At 42.2% G+C, this 14356-nt stretch overlaps 1 protein-coding gene across 5 annotated transcripts in view; it reads right to left on the bottom strand.

Moving 5' to 3' along the window:
• CCDC186 (coiled-coil domain containing 186) overlaps window positions 1–10009 on the bottom strand; it is a 39187-nt gene extending 29178 nt beyond the window's left edge. For 2 of the 5 annotated variants that reach the window (XM_037399407.1, XM_037399408.1), the window contains exons 1-2: window positions 9890–10009; window positions 9069–9195 (exon numbers count right to left, since the gene is read on the bottom strand). The gene's annotated coding sequence lies outside the window, so the exon portion shown is untranslated. The remainder of the gene's footprint in view (window positions 1–9068; window positions 9196–9889) is intronic. The other 3 variants (XM_037399406.1, XM_037399404.1, XM_037399405.1) reach the window with 3 other exon arrangements.
• Window positions 10010–14356: the final 4347 nt, after the last annotated feature.

Consider the following 14356-nt stretch of genomic DNA (forward strand, 5'->3'; position numbering starts at 1 on the left):
ATCCAAGATTTATAAAGCTATATAACTGTGTAAGAAAGTATGTGACCAGACATTAATATTTAGTTCCTGGACTAAAACCATAGTAATTACCTGCAGAAATAAGGAAACCATTTACCAGCTAGAAGACACATGCCACTAATTTTAAAAGCTCCTCCAATTCAAATTCTGATTTTAATACAACTATATTCTCATAAATAAGGTTATGAGAATTAATTTTCAGATGTGATAATAAAGTAAGTTTAATTATTCTTGTTTTAGCATCACTCTTCCAAGTATACTGTTAAACATGACATGAAACACACAGGTGTCTGAACAGAAGCCAGCAATGGACAGCTTCCTACAGGTATAATCCAGAAACACAATTACAAATAAAAAAGCAATACCTACACTGAACCACCATACTAGCTCCTTATTCACCTTCACCGGAAGAATGCTTTGTCTGAAAATTTAAGAACTCTGTTCTTCTGTATTAGCAGACAGCTAGGACCTATCATTTTAACATCAAAATTTCAGCCCTTTCTCCCTCCCTCTTCTTTTCTTCCCACTTTTTGTGCCCATTGAAAGAAAATGCTGCAATAAAGGTGGAAGATGGGGGGGAGGGGCGGGGGGAAGGAGTGTCAAAAGTTATTCCTTTTTATTCCTTTCCACACATGCTTTAACAGTAAATTTTCACTTCAGAGTCCATTCACCGGCAAAGAAAAAAGCACCTCTTAACAGTCAGCCCTCCTCTTTCCTCTGCTGAAAAGTATATACATACAAACACTCTTAATTTTTACGAAAGCTGTTGACACCCTCAACCCTTGGCTGTCCATCAGGTTATCCACTATACCAGTTGAAAATCTTCCCCTGTATTCCAGTACTGCTAATTCCCAGCCACTAGAAGCTAATTCATGATGAAAGCAATTCCCTGTACACTACCTACTGTCTGCACAGATCTAATTAGGAACACAACCCCTCCCAGCTACAGCCTGCTAGTCTGTTATTACAGGCACGCACTGAAAATCTGGTACATTTTAATTCAATATTACGCCATTTCAAACTGCCTGTCTTTTCAATCTTCTTATGGAGCACAAACATGATTCTTTTAAATCCCTGACTACAAAGGACTTTCCTAAGCAGATACGCTAGCATTTGATTTCATAAAATAGATAGCCTGGCCCAAGCTATCATCACTGATGTTGTAAATGGTCAAGGAGGAGAAAATATTTTTTGAAACTGGCTGAAACAAAGATAACATCTGAAGAAGCATATTAAACGACAACTATAGGAAGCATTTACTGAGGTGTGGCTGTCTAGAAGACTCTACCAACAACAAGGGGAAAAAATTAGAAAGTGTGCACCTTGTCACCTAGAAACTTATCACAGTGGGGCTCTTCTACAATAAACAGATTAAAGAATGACGGAAGTGCATGCCTGGCATGGTTCTGTAAGCAAACAGACCGACTGTCAAGGTCCTGAGAAACAAAAATCACAGCTGTAACAGAAAAAATATATTTAAGCTAAAAGCTTGAACATACTGTGGAAAAAGGGGCAAAAAAGTGAAGGAGGGACTAATATAATCCATCAAAGGTGTGTGCATACACAAAAAACTTGTTCAAACCAGCATGGATTTCGAAATAAAGTGAAGAGCATTGAGACAAGAAGTTAATACAGTAAACGCAGTTCACTGGACACCAGACACATTCAACCACGCATTACATAATACAATGGCCAGTAGCAGTCAATTATGTCAGCTTTCAGCCAGAAAGGGTTTTGCATCATCTTTTGGTAGATGTTTTTTGTTCCTAGCTGTGCTCCTAAGAGAGACCTTGTAGCAGAACCACTGATGAAGAGGGAACCATCTATTCTCCAAACAAGTATACGTCCAATCCACAAAATAGCAAAAACACATAGTTCTCACATCAGCTAAGATCACGTATGCTCTTCACCTCTGGATATGTAAAAAGCATTCAGATAGGTTTTATAGGATATTTAAACAAGTTCATTTTTAAATAGAAGTACAACGTAAATTTACAAAGCTATCCTCTTTCCCCTTCCATTTCGTAACTGCCACAGCAGAGTACTCAAATGTTCTTTAAGTAATAGACTAAAGTCTCAAAATGACCAGAAGCTGCAATACAGATACGATGCATTTCAGAGAGTAGGTGGAAGACAAAGAAATGAGTGATGAAGTGCTCCATGGCTCATGGGCAGATGACCCCGACAGTCAGCAGGGTCCTAAGTACCAAGCAGCTAAGTGACAGAAAAATCTGGTGACACCAAACAAGCAGCTCGAGTGAGGAGAAGTCCCTACCACTCTTACATGGATGTCACTTCAGCACTCATGTAGTTGTGTTGCTACTGCAGTTTGTGCTGTAGATTTGCTAGGGAAACACCGTATACCTCTAAACAAAGTCCACCTGTGATTACAGAAAAAGCCTACATAGAAACCAAGGCCCTTCAAATTGCTTCAGTGCAATTCTCTTTACATTGTAATTTAAGATCCTTATTTCCTGGTTCTTTCTCAAACTGCAGTGGATAAATAACTCACACAATTGCTGCTGTTAATCTTTATTTTGCTTTTCAATATGGCACCTTCTCAAGATAAGCTCCACTGGAAATTCATGATAAAAATCTAAGCAAACACCCTTAAGCAGTAGTCTCTTCAAATGCTCTGAAACATTCACTAAGCTGCCATATCTGTTCTAGTTTCTGAACTATGCAATTCAGGTTTAGTGCGCAGCTTGCCCTGTCAGTTACCGGGAGAAGAGATAATGCCTGTCCTACAGACAGCTTCTTATGAAGATAGCTAGAAAAGGGGTTTGCTCTTAACACCCTCAGCCTGCCCAGTGAAAGCAAATCACTCCTTTTTTCCCCTAGCACTAGACCAGAAGCCTTGGGCAGCACTACAAAACTCATGCAACCAGCTGTCTATCCCAGGTGCTGGGTTACTTTTCTTGGTACAAGATTTCAACTTAATTTACAAATATCTTTGCTCCTCTGTGGCCTCCTCTCCAATTCAACCAAAAAATGCTCATTTGATCTACGAGTTTACACAAACTTCCATTGCTAGCAGATCCCAGTGTTGTGGGAGCAAGCAAGGAAAAAGCAGCTTCATTCTGATACAGGAGATGCCAGATGCAGACATTTATGAATCACTCCAGTTTTGGCAAAGCTGAATTTAGGAAAGCAGATGTACAGCTTGCCTACATATTTAGAAAGGTGTGGGGTTTATCTCTGCATAACCCAGGTGCTAGATGAACAGAAAATTCTGTAACCCACTTAAACCACTTAAAAATGTAATGCTTTTGTCATGACTGCCCTCTTCGTTCACGCCCAATTCTCTGGACAGCAGTGAGCACTGAACCACCTGAAACAGTAGCCGGTCTAAACACATACCAGAAACCCTCCTCTACTTTCATGACTCTAGCTTTCTAACAGCTCTTTAAAAATCAAGAGGTGTTCTGAAGACAGAAATACTATCAACTTAGTTGTGCAACCTGTCAAAGCTGATCCAGTAATAAAAATAACAATTAAAAACCAGAGATACACATGCAAAAAGGCTACTAAAAAATTTCCAAACTAACACCTAAATCTAGAATTGTAGGGGGTCTGGCAGACAGACTTTTTTAAAAAAATGAAAAGCATTATCCTCATGGAATTACAGCTGCCAAAGAAAACGCCGATTTTTTTTGTATCACCCAATAGTAAATTAAAATGCAGTCACATGAATTTTCCAAGAGGAAATTTTACAGCTATTTTGAAGATTCACACTTACACCTCCAGTCACATTGTAACATACTTTTCCATTACTCCAGCCCTCCAACTACCAATTAAAGCTCTCAACAACACTCCCAGACAAAGCCACTGACATAACACTGCTCTCCTGAGGTCAAGTACAAATGAAATTTCCACTACATGTCTTATACTGTTCCATGTCTTGACCTGTAAAAGCACCAAGCACTTTAAGTTCCCCTTTTTCAGCAAACAGACAACTTGGAGATGAGATAAAACTTCAGCTCTTTTTTTTTTAGGATGGAATCTAACATTTTTTTTGCATGCAACTGGGGACTGACTTTTAACACAGTAATACTGAGCAGTACCTTCCAAGAGGTCTTTTGTTCTGACATGATTTGCAAAAATTCATATAAAGAAACATCAGCAATGTCCTAAATCTATCCTGAGATAGCAGGTTCACACTCAACCCCTGGAAATCGTGATTCAACAAAACCCATGATTTTAAAAAGCAGCAGCATGAAATATGTTATCAATATGTACTCCAATATTTAAACAACTCTGCCTCCTATTCACTCACGTTAAGTACATGTGGTACTAAATTCCAATCCACAGACCAATTTTTACAAGTGGTTCATTACACTCAAGCAAAATCACAACTCAGAAGCACCTCCCCATGTAAGCAACTACTAATGCTCATGAAGCAAAGATAAATACATAATTTTAACAAAACCACGTTTATCATTTATGCTTCAATAACGTGTTGGCTCTTGCCCCAGTCATTGCAGCATAGACTAAAGGCTCTGCTAAAGAGATTTTATTTTTAATATTGCCTAACATTTCAACTCATGTATCTATGAAACACGGTGATATACGATGTAAGTTTCAACAGTCAAGAATTTTTCTCGATGAAACTCTGATGTCCATCAGAAGACCTCAACAAAAGCAAAACCAGCACATCAACACCATTTGAACAGTCCACTTGGAGAGCAATCCACTTCCCTCTTGCAGGTTTCTGGGTAACACAAAACCAGAGTACAAGTGATTAGCCAGCCTCAGTTGCAAATTCAATTGTTAACATGAGATGCAATATACCCCAGTGTAACACTGAAGACTGACTTTAAGTGAAAGAGTTAATAAGGATTTATTGGCTGAAGAACACCGAAGAGAATGATAATGATTTTTGTAGGTTTACTGACATGTCCCACACATGTGAAGCAACCAAGGTAACACTTAAAAGAAGTTACATGCAAAAAAGCTTCACAAATGCCATAGCATTTATTAGGAACATGGTAATTTGTCTGAACAGTTTGTTCCACAAAGGACTATTCCTCTCCTTTAAATATCATGCTACAAAACATTCTATTAGCAACAATCTTAAATGAGTCACAACAGAGTAATAAGTACTTTCTATTATCTTTAAACACATTACTCTAAGACTGAAACATTAAAGCAATCATTAACAACAAGAAAACTGTTGGAATCACAGGAACTGCATCTTCATTTCAATTCAGATATAATTTCCAGATATAATTTATATAATAATAAAATTACCTATTACACTCAGGTAAGAGATGAAGCTGTAGGCCAGCTTACATGCCACCATATGTACAATGACACTTCAACAAGAATGCTAAAGAAATAATTTATTTTGATGGTTTTCTTCTCATAGTCGTGCTGTCCATTGTAAAACACAAGTTGCATCTCCAAGAGCTTTTCACATCTTTATTAGACAATAATCACTATTTCAGCAAACTAAAATGTTTTTTCAAGTCAGTGCCAACCTGTCATTGCACCAGAACCCTTGCTAAAAATTCCACATGACAGCAAGACTAAAACTAAAATGGAAGAGAAATTGTACAGTATGTGTTAGCAGTTAGCTGTAGCGTAATCCTAATAATACTTTCACCTTAACTAATCTGAACAGACTGAACACACCCTTCTGCTTTACTTGCTGGGTAAGGTTTTTTGTTTCTCTTTCTGAAGCAAAATATCCTCAACTACTGTCTGCTGCTCATCACATTGACTAGCAAAAACTTCCCTGTTGTTTCCAATTAACACAATTTATCTGCATTTTGAATGGCATCTTTCATAAAAAATCCATCACAAACTGCTTTCCCAGTCTAAACATTACACCACCAGGTAACACTGCAAGAGAGATAAGTTTAAAATAGAATTATCTTTAGGAGTTGAGTTTAAGTTTATAAAGATATGAGGATTCAGCTAAAGAAGTTCTGTTCTACATGACAAGATACAAAAAGCAGCTCTGCCATACACCAGCTGTATAGAGGGACAAATCAAAGGTTTCAGCTAAATCGAAAGGGACTGGGACAGAAAGGTCCACAAAACCAGGTACTTAATCTAGCACAAGATACATAAACACGAATCTAGAAGGACTGTTTGAAATGCATTTGGTTACATCTCCACATGTAAAGGTAATCAGAGCAGCAAGCCACCCACATTTAGAAGTGATGGAACACAATAAAAAAGAGATTTAACTGGATTGAAAAGCATCACAACACCTAAGAAAAAGTAACAGAAAGAACAGCTTAAGAAGAGATTAAATCGATCACCATTGCCTGTATTCCATACAAAACGGAGGAGTGGCCACAAGGTCTCATACACTGATGGGCTTCCTGTATTTAGAGATCAATATATATAGGAAACAAACACACCTGAGTCCCACCTACACTAGCTCTCCCAATATTAATTCACTTTTGCCCAAGACTGAATGCTCTAAATGAGAGAGAAGATTATTGGGACGTCAGCTAATATTGCTGAGAAGGAAGATACAACATAATGCGGTACCACCTACAAGAGAAAAGCTAGAGGACTGCAACACAGACAGGACAACTGTGACTCCGAGTACAAGTGGCAAACTGGCTGTGTACTGGGACACCAAGTCCTCAAGCCCAGGCATAACTTGACACAGCTCCCTGATTCAGCTCACACAAAGACTTGCTTTGATGCACATGCTTGAAGGGAGGGGCATAGAACAGTGAATATACACAGTGGATACTCTCAGGATTTCCTTGCTTTTATCAGTTTAATATTTAATCTCAACTATTTTTCTCTTTTTTAATCTGGCTTTATATAAACACAGATTGCATAGTCCCATGACAGTGACAAGGTGCAAAGCTCAGCATTTCTATCAATTCTTTTAATGCGAGTACTTCAGAAGACAAGGTTTACTCAAACTTTATCTGTGCTTTTGTCACAAGCTAAATAGTTGAATAATGTTGTATGAATTCCTTCAAGGCATCACTAGGTTTTCTACAAATGTCATACAAGTGGTTAATAATATGGTCGTCTTAACTCCACATAGGGGGTCAAGTAACAGCACAAGTCCAAAAATGAAGTTCATCAGTTAAGGTTTAATAAGCAGGACTGGGTTTGTTCCCATCACAACACAAGTCATGGGATATGCCTTGAAAGTGTTATTTTTTTTTGTCATACTAGTCCCAAGGTCAGAAGTTCGTGGCTTGGGAAAACAATACACTAACAACAGCAACCTTTTACCATGAACTTCAAATGAGACTTGGATACTTAGGAGTTTATGCACAGACTTGTAATCTGCTGTTAGTAGAGTAAGAGAACAACTCTTACTCTTTTAAGAAAACCAGTCTCTCCTTCAGCTGCTGATGCAATGCCAGCAACAGCACTTTACAATCCTTCCAGGATTTCAGCATCATGCCTTAAACTCTGCCTAGAACAAGGCTAGTACTAGCCTGTTAGTCACTACCACTACCCTGTCTGCATTCATGTTCTAACACTGATAACATCTCCTATGCAAAGAACGTTTTAAGGCAGAGGAAGAAGTCAAAATTCTGATTGAGTTCACAAGCTGGACAAAGCATACATTCTGTGACAGGTCTTCCCCACCTAAACCCAAGTCATAACGCTGGTTCACAAATAAAAGCTAGAGCAGTGGCAGACCTTCTTGCAAAACTGTAGTGTCAAGGTATTGGTAAGATACGGGTCTTAGCGTATTTGGCACTGAAGATGCCAGCGTATTTGCTATCAACAGCTGTTTTCAAATATCGTTTCCAGAACATGCAACAGGGTTGTAGAAGTCCACCCAAGGCATTACTGTCTGCATGACTACCGCCTACTGAAAAACACCATTCATGAGGATGGTAAGGATCTACTGTTTTCAAACCTGATTCTCCTACAGTTTCTCCAGTATCCCTGGAAAGAAACAAGCAAAAAACTTCAACCTTTTAAGGATCTGAATGAGCCCACTTAAGCTCTACAGAAGACTGACTTCTGCTAATTAGTAAAGACGCAGTATTACGTACATCAAAAAAAGAGAAAAATCAGCATTCCATGTATTTCTTGAAATTAGGGTTGTGATTTTCTCCTCTCTTCTGATACTGATTTGTTTCTGATGAGATTTTTTTTCCCCACCCTCCATTTGAGGCAGCAGGGTCTTGGTCTATGACTTGAAGATAAGAATTACCCATAAAGCTTTCCAATATTGTTTTTGGCAACAGGAAAATAAGTTCAGAACAAGCCAACTCAGAACTAAGTACAGGATATTGCCTACTGGAACTCACATGTTAACAGAAGTTGCAGGCTACTGATTTAACATATTTCTCCTGCCTAATAACACTACTAAATCCAGAAAAGCACCTGCTTTTTTTCCATACTGTTTAAGAAGACAGCCTCAGGAAATTCAGCATTAGCCTTGGGTAGTGATAAGCAACACAGCTGCTAATTAGGAACAAAGAAACCACTCTCTGTATTTGGTTCTTCAGTCCTTCTCCCAACACTTCAAAATAATGAACCTCACAAAACCAACAAACATCTGTCAACAATCCTAAACCAAGTCTTATAAAACAACAGAAAATCTGTTTTAAAGCCAAGTCAAGAACAGATGACTGAAGAATTTCAGAAAAAGAAGAGGACTCAGAGGCAACACAGGAAAAGTTTACTTTTTTTTTCTCCTGTAAAACAGATTAACATTTCAAATTGAGACTCTTGAAACATCTTCAGACTTTCAGTTTCTCACACTTCTACAGCTTAACCATCTCCTCCTCAAGTCAATGGCAATATAAGCATTCATAACAGCAAGTGATTACATTTCCTTGTCAACATGAAAATACAGCCATGGCTCATACTGCTTCAAAAATCTTATACAACAAAACACACTGGGACACTGGTCACATGGGTTTTTTAGTGTATTCTGCTTGCGACGTTTTAACTTCTGAAAAGCAGTTTTAGAATAAGATAAAGTAATCCAACAATAAAGCCAGACTACCCTACTTCTCATCTTACACGCAGATTTCAATTCTGCAAAAGATCCTCTCCTGGTCTGCACAGTCTCCCTAGAAGTACACACATACCAGACTCACCTGTGCAGACGACTTTCCAGGACAAGAGCCAAAATCTGCAAGCCTACATCATAATCATCTCCCTGAAGCAGCAGTAAAGCTTCCTCCTTTCCAACCTAGGAGGGCAAGCAGCTTTTGCAAATACCATCTGCAAAAACAAGGACATGTACCCTACAACAACAGTGCGGACAGCTCTAAAAAATAACCCTCGTACTGGTCTAACAGTAGCTGGGTTTTCTTATCTAATTATTTAACCATATAGTGAAATCAACACACAACCAATGAAACTGGAACATCTAATTAATAACGTGGAGAAGAAAGCTGTCAAGAAACAAAGAGACTACGAGCCAGGGCAGCAGCTAGAGCTACCTGCTCGGGAGGTCCCGACTCAGAAGGCACTGCTAAGGGAGGACTTTGCCCCCCACCCCGGGACCTGATGTCACCTCGCCCCTCTCCTCCCTGCAGACCCCAAGCCTCACCCACAGACCCGCCGCGACCGCCAGCCCGGTGCCCCCCCCGCACACGCACAGCCCCTCGCAGCGCCCACCTCGCCGGCAGGGCACCGGAGGCAATTGCCCCCGCCCCCGCGCGGCCACGGCCCCCCCGGGGTTTACCGGCCGCTGCCCCCGGCACGCCGCGGGGGGCGGCCGAAGCGGCTTACCCGGCACCGCCGCCCCTTCCCGAGCCCGCCGGGCAGCGCCCAGCCGTCCCGCCCGGCCCCCGCGGCCGCGGGTGCCCCCGCGCCGCCCCCCTCAGGGAGCCCGGCAGCGCCCGCGGGGTCGAGGGGCGACGGGCGGCAGCCGGCAGCCGCGCACCTCCCGCCCTCCGGCGCGGCCCCTCACCCGCTCGCTACGAGGCCGGCAGTGATGGCGGCAGCTGCCCCATGGCCCCGCCGACCGCGACCCTCCCGGCGAGCTGACACATCAACAAAGATGGCGGCGGCAGGCGGCGCTCCGGGCCGGGAGCGGGGGGCGGCCCGGGGGGCGCGGCCATCGCGGCGGCCTGCCCGCAGTGGGCGGTGCCGGGAGAGCGGCGGGGGCGGCCCGGACAAGGTCTGGCCCTGACAGCCCGGCGTGTTCACGGTGAGGGCGGCCAGGCACCGGGGCCGGCGGCTCGGGAAGGCTGGAGCACCTCCGCCCCGAGGGGGTCCGAGAGCCGTCTGAGCACCGCCGGAGCGCCCCGCGGGGACGGCACCACCCTCCTCGCCGCCGCCCGTCCCCTCCCGGCGCTGCTGCCGAGAGCCCGCCAACATCTGAAGGGGGCGAGCCGAGGCACCAGCTGAAGGTGCAAGCAGCTCCCCCGCTGAAGCTGCTGAATTTCACACGGAGCGTAATTTACAGCGCGTGTAGAAACAGCATTTCAACGGCGAGGGTTTTATTTTCCTCCTTATTTAAACATACAGCCCTTCTGGGCAAGGGGCCTCGTGTCAGGCATTTCAGGCCGCTACCCAAGAGCACGGCCCCGAGAAGCGCTCATACAGGGCAAACTGCCTCCCAGCTGCTCTGAGACGGCCCCGAGCTGCTCTGAGACGGCCCCGCATCCCTCCCCGTTTTGCAGGATGGGTGCACAAGTAGTGACTAATGGGTCTCCCCTAAGTAAAACCGATCTCCTTTTCCTGAACCAACCCCTATACACGAGAAAAGCGTCTGCACCCACATGCCATGTAAATAAAGCCAGCCACGTTAACCAATCCAGCCACTGGTAACGCCTGCTTTCATTCCTTATTCTGATGGCATAAAAAAAAATGTGAAAAATTTGCTGGGCATCAAAAAATCGGGAGTTTCAATGCTGGGAGCAACAGTTTTTCAGTAGAACACAGCTTTTTGGAATCCAGAGCACTATGTAAATGACATTTTATTTAACAAAAACTAAATTGAAAAAAATATCCTTGCAGACAAGCTGTTAAGTGAAAACAGTTGCATTTACTCTAGCGGATCAGCTAAAGTAAGCACTAGCATCTTTCCTGCAGGAACTTCTAAAACATAACAGTAGAAAAGCAAGTTAAAACCACTGAATAATTTCAGTTGGGAGGGACCTCAGGAGCCTATCTAGTCCAATCCCCTACTGACAGCGGAGCTAAATGATTGATGTTCGATCATATTGCTCCTTTATTTTGGCTTATTTAACTTTACATACATATATATTAAAGCATAAACATACGTTTATGCTTTATACCTATAAAACCCAGCAATGGTATCTGCAGTTCGTACCTTGAATGACTTTGAAAATAGAATGTGCTGCGTAACTTTACTTGCAAGCATTAATTGGGAGCATTATTTCAGAGCAAGTTATTTCTCTCTTTACTCTTGCCAGGTATTTGGAATTTCAGAACCACAAAAGCAAATGTTGTGGTCCTAGAAAATGCTCCCTTGCAATCTTTTTACAGATCCTTAAAAACAACACTGGGATCTTAGAGAAAATCAATCTGCAAACCATTCAGAACTATCATAACTATCAACCTTTGCATGACTATTATTTTGGGAAAGATAATTATCTTCTTCAGATAATTAAACAATATCCTATCACCTCTAAAGCAGTGAAGGAATCAGATGAAGACATATGTCTTTAAAAACATTGTTTATGTGAAAGCATAAACAAAAGTAGGTTGTAGAGAAAACCCATGGCCTCAGCTTTAACCTCTAAATAATATTTTGAAGGCAAAAATCTAGCCCTTGCTTTGCTCGTAATATGCTGTGCATTCCATATTGCTACAAATGCATAAAATCAGGCATAGAATTGTCCATTTTCAGAAAACAGTGCCATGCAACACTTACCTGCCAATTGCCATGCAGCCCAAGTCTAAGCTTTGCTTTCAGAAATGCTTCTTTGCCACTCCTGTTACTGTTCTGCAGCTGAGCAGCAAACTTCACACAGCCATGCTGCTCTGTAACACAGTCACTTCAGTCGCAAATGCTTATTTGGTCCTCTAGTTATTTAAAGGCACCTGCAGAGATGCCACTGCACTCTGGCCCCAGTCCTAAGATTTATGCTCCTGCTTTGCTGTACACTTCATCTGCAGTCCCACTGATGTTAGTCATGTGTGGCTTAGCATGTCCCACCAGATCTGGCAGAATTTCAGCTGATTTACATCTTCTGTTCTGGTCATTTTCTTTCAGCAGTACTGAAATCAGTTTAAGAAAATTAAGCCTGGTTCATGGAGTTCTCCCTTAAAGGCAGGTAAAAAGGATTTTTTTGTACTCAGCTGGGCTCCAGCTGTAGTCCCAGCACTGATGCTCATGTACAAATGCTGAGGAAGACAATTTCTGAGTGAGAGACTTACCATCTGAAATACAGACAGCCACACACAACAGACTTCTGCTGCAGATACAAGCTCTGCATTGCAGAGGCAGAACCAGAATTTGGCCTGTATTTTCAAAAGGTTGTAGTTCGGCTTTTGGCTCATGCTTTATTATCTAAGAAAAACAAAAGCGTTCATGTAATTGCTTGATTTCCAGGTGATGTTTATTAATTATACATAGCATTTGTATAGCTTTGCCCACAGAAGGGGCTTACAATCCTATGCTTTCTCCTTCAACTAAAAAAAGCATTAGCAACTCCATTTTAAGGGAGAACAATTTGCTGGCTGACATAGCAGATGTCCTGAACACCCCACACTCCTCTGTGAACACTGGCACTGGAGGCCCATGGCTGGTACTGCTGAGTAGGAGCTGGGAGCAGGCTCCACGTTGCCTTAGTCCCATCCTCTACACTTGTCAGAAGGCTGGTCTAACATAATTACCGTGGGCCAATTTGATTCCTGCATTTCAGATCATGGCAAGATAACATAAAAAGTTACTCTTTTCTTCATTAGGAATCGCTTCCATTGTCTAACTATTTTATTCCAAGCATGCAGTTTGTCAGGTGTCTTCAGGGAGCACCATCCACAAAGCCCCAGGAGCCCCATCTTCTCTCCACGTGTCAGGTAGGGACAGCATCTCTGCTGAAGCCACCATCCCAGTGGTAAGCCCTTGCCACCACTGGTGTGTCTAATCTATGCACAGTAAATCCTAAGTGTGACTGTGATTATATGAGTGGTCTAAGTTACACCTGGAAAAAACTATTTTCATTGTATGTTGTTTGGACTGTCCTTTGTTCAGCATGTAGCTCAGTGGTGTCCCAGCTAGTTCCTAGGCACTTAGATGCTACAAATTAGAGCTAATGACACACTGGTACAGTTATTACAGAGCCTACATGTAGGCAAGCCCAAAGCTGTAACTAAAAATTGCAGGCAAGCCACATCAACCTCCTGCAGTGCCTGTGGTGTTACTCCTGATCAGCCTCCATGTTAACAGCACTCTCCCCAGTTACCTCTGACACTCCTTCCCATTTATCCTTATCCACTGCTGCAGCCAGACCTGTTATTTTCTCTTTTTAGAATTAATTTTACTGCTGTCATTTCCTTGCAATATCCTGAGGTATGGAAGTCTCAAAGGACTGACATTTAAAAAACAAAAACAATGAAAACAACATTTGTCCTGGCTCAGTCATTCCTTGCAATTTTTAATTTCAGGAAAACTTTGTGCCAGTTCACACGCTGGTGAAGTTCTGTCTCCAGTGGGATACTTGATTTTCCTTTTCATTGCAGCCTGTCAATATACTTCCTGCATAGTGTTAATTAGTGTCATTTCAAAAGACTGTTCAGACTGGCAGCATTGTTTTGATTCAGCAGGCCCTGGGGATTGAAATGGCCAGCCAGCTAAATGTACTAGAAATGCAGATAGTTTAAGTCACAAAGGTAGTCTAGTGTTTTGTGGGTTTTTTTGAGAGGTATGAATGACAGGGAAGTATTTCTTAATGCCTCACTAGTATCAGTGCTTCTTAGACACAAAATTGAGCTTACCTTGGGGACAGAGGAACAAGGTGCAGGGCAGTAACGGAGGCTGCATGATCGTAAGTGCCCTGTCTCCCTGCAACCTCCTATGTCCAACTGCACCTACTCTGATATGCAACGCTGGGCAATTTGGCAGATGGATTTTTTGAAATCTCACCTAATCCTACCTAATTTCCCTTCCTGCTTTCAGAGTGGCATCTGATACAGTCAGTTTCTACTCAGATTGGAGCTAAGGCCTAGAGATTCACTGGAGCCAGGAAGACTTTCCTCTGACTTTGGTAGGTAGTATCAAAACCATTTAGAAAAATCTCAGCAAACCTTTGATGTGTTGTTCCCTTTTCTTTTGAGAATGCTTAGCAGGGAACAACAGTTTGGCCAGCAGGATGCTAGACTTAAACACAGAAGATTGAGAATGGACTTGCAGTCACAGCCAGGCTCACAATGACTAAGGCAAAACAGCTGTGCTTCAGTTTCTTCT

The sequence above is a fragment of the Falco rusticolus genome, chromosome 9, assembly GCF_015220075.1.
Source record: "Falco rusticolus isolate bFalRus1 chromosome 9, bFalRus1.pri, whole genome shotgun sequence".
In the NCBI taxonomy this organism is placed as follows: Eukaryota; Metazoa; Chordata; class Aves; order Falconiformes; family Falconidae; genus Falco; species Falco rusticolus.